Here is a 2,500-nt window from a genome sequence, read left to right as displayed (position 1 = left end):
CCGCTAAGAGTTGTCTGCCTTTTGGCACCGCCCCGCACGCGCGGAGGGGCCGGGACCGCTCGCCGTAGAGCGGACCCTTTTTTTTTCTCTCTGGAGGACGTCAACGCCTCGCTTGACCCAACGAGCACACAACGGTCAAAAGGAAAAGGGGGCGAGGGGGGGGACCCCCCCCAACTCCCACGGAAAACCCCGAAGGCCGGCAAAGGCGGGGAGCGCGCGCTCCCGACCGAATCCCCAACCCCACACCCCCCCAACACAGCGAGGCGCGGTGCGGGGGGGGGGAGAAAAAGGAAACGCGCCTCGCGCCGACCTCGGAGGCGGCCCAGGCGCCCGGGCTCGGCCCGGCCTCCGCACGGAGGGCGGCGGCACGCGCCGCGCCGCGCGACACGACCGCACCCGACCTCTCTCGGCACGCGACGAGCGCGCGCGGAGCAGGGCGGCACGGCCCCCGGGTTCACGCTCACGCCCTTCTCCTCTCCTCACCCCCCTGCCAAGGCGGCACGCGAGCCGACCACCGCCCGCCGCGCCGCCGGAGCGCCACGCCGCGAGGCTCGGCGTCGGCAGCCGGCTCCGCCGCCGGCACCGGAGGCGGACACCGCCGAGAACCGAGCCGGCGTCGGGAGCGCCCGAGGCCCGCCGGACGGCAGACCGCCGCCGCCCGCTTTCGGGGGCCACCCTTCCGGGGACCGCCGCCGCTTCGCACCGTCGGGCCCCCCTTCGGCGGGCACGCGCCCGGGGCCGGTGGTGGGCGGGGCTAAGCCGTGGGGGGCCGGGGCCCCCCTCGGCCGCCCGCGCTCATCCCCCGACACGAACGCGGCCGGGAAGGGCGACGGGGAGAACGACGGTCGGCCCCCCGAGAGGGCGAGCGCCACGGACGGCGGCGAGGGCCCTCCGGCCGGCCGCCCCTCGGAGGGACACGCGCCGAGCGGCGACGCCGCCGCTCGGACGGCGCTGTCCCAAGGCCTGGCCGGCGCACGACGACGGAGACGCCACCGAGCGCCCGCCCCCCGCGGGCGGGCGCACAGACAGACGGACGAGCGGCGGTTGCCGGCGCGCCTGGAAGGCGCCCGGCGGTGGGGTGCGAGACGAGGAAGGAGCGCGGCGGGCCCGGCGGCCGCACCGGCCCGTGCCCCAAGCGGAGAGCGCGCGCTCTCCGCCGCGGCCGTCGGCCCGTTTCGAGGCGGGCGGGCCGGCGCGCGGCCGGACCGCGTGCCGCCACCGGTCTGACTCCGCCGAGACCGGTCCGCGGGAAGGGGCGGGCAGCGGACCCCTCCCCGGCACGGCTGCCCGCGCGCGGCGCCGGCGCGGGCGGCGGCCGCGGCCACCACCGCAGGGGATCGGCGGGAGTAACTCCCCACCCCTCGAAGGCGCCGCGTCGCCACCCGGCCACCGCCGCGGCGGGTCGCGCCGAACCGCCCGAGTCTTTAAACCTCCGCCCGGCCTCGCGCGGCTCTCCCCGCCCCTCCCCGAGACTGGGGGGGTGCGGTTCGTCACCGCGGAGGCTCGGAGCGCTAGGTACCTGGCCCTGGGGCGAGGGAAACGACCTGCATGGCCCCGCGGGGGTGCCTCCCCCTCTGCCGCCCTAGGGGGAGCATCCGCCCGCGGGGGAGCGCCCGACGTCCGCCGCCACCACCGCGGCCTCCTGGCTCGGGGACCGGGGTTTCCCTCAGTAGCCCGGCGACGCACCCGAGAGGAGGGCCGCGGCTCGGGCCGCCCCGCCGGCGCGGGGACCGGCACAGCCGGGCGCGGAGCCTCACGCTTACCCGCCGCGAGGGCGACGACGGACGACGGCGGCGGGGCGCATCCCCTCCGCGGGGCTCCCCCCGACCGCCCCCAACCCCCAGGGAGGAGGCGGCGGTGGTGGGAGGAGCCGGCGGAGGAGAGACCCACGCCGCCGCAGCCGCCGAGCCCATCGCGGCGCGGACCCCCCCGCACGCGCGGGGCACGCGGACCCGGAACGCCACAAGGACCCCGTGTCTTCGGCCCTTCTCTCCCCTCAGGCCGCGCGAGCCCGTTCGGCCGGGCGGGACCGCCACGCGGCGAGAGCCCACCCCGGTGCGGGGAGGGTCGGAGGAGCCGCCTCCTCCGACCCCCGAAGGCGCCCTTCGCGCCCCTTTCCGCCTCGCTCGCCGAGCGCGGCGGTTCCTCCAACCTCCCCCCCCCACAGCTCTCCCTCGCGCCTCACAGCGTCGCGCCGCGCTCGCCGCTCGCCGCCGGGGGGGCCCTTCCCCGCGCGCTCCCTCAAGCGCGCGGGGTGGGCCCCCCACAAGCGACGGTGACGGCGGGCGGAGACGCCACGGACGAGGCGCGGCGGGAGTGGAGGGGGCAAAGAGGCCGCCGGCCGCCGAGCGAAGGAAGAGAAAGGGGAGCGGCGCCTCCGGGAGGGGCCGTGCCGAGGACCCCTCCCTCCCGGCACGCGAGAGGGCTCGCGCGGAGCGGAGAGAGACAGAGCCGGGGGCTCGGGCGAACTCGGGACGCGCCCGCGCGCGGGAGGCCCGGC

The 2,500-nt window shown here is 79.1% G+C and overlaps 1 non-coding gene across 1 annotated transcript in view; it reads right to left on the bottom strand.

The window, feature by feature from the left end:
• LOC148590647 (5.8S ribosomal RNA) overlaps positions 1–12 on the bottom strand; it is a 153-nt gene extending 141 nt beyond the window's left edge. The window contains exon 1 of the ribosomal RNA XR_015914274.1: positions 1–12. This exon is cut by the window's left edge and continues 141 nt beyond it. This is a non-coding gene — a ribosomal RNA (5.8S ribosomal RNA).
• Between the last annotated feature and the right edge of the window lie 2,488 nt (positions 13–2,500).

The sequence above is a fragment of the Tinamus guttatus genome, unplaced genomic scaffold (genome assembly GCF_059628265.1).
Source record: "Tinamus guttatus ecotype Peru unplaced genomic scaffold, ASM5962826v1 Tinamus_guttatus_pri_ptg001179l, whole genome shotgun sequence".
Classification (NCBI taxonomy): Eukaryota; Metazoa; Chordata; class Aves; order Tinamiformes; family Tinamidae; genus Tinamus; species Tinamus guttatus.
The sequence above is the reverse complement of the archived record's forward strand: the minus strand, read 5'-3'. Positions and strand labels throughout refer to the sequence as shown.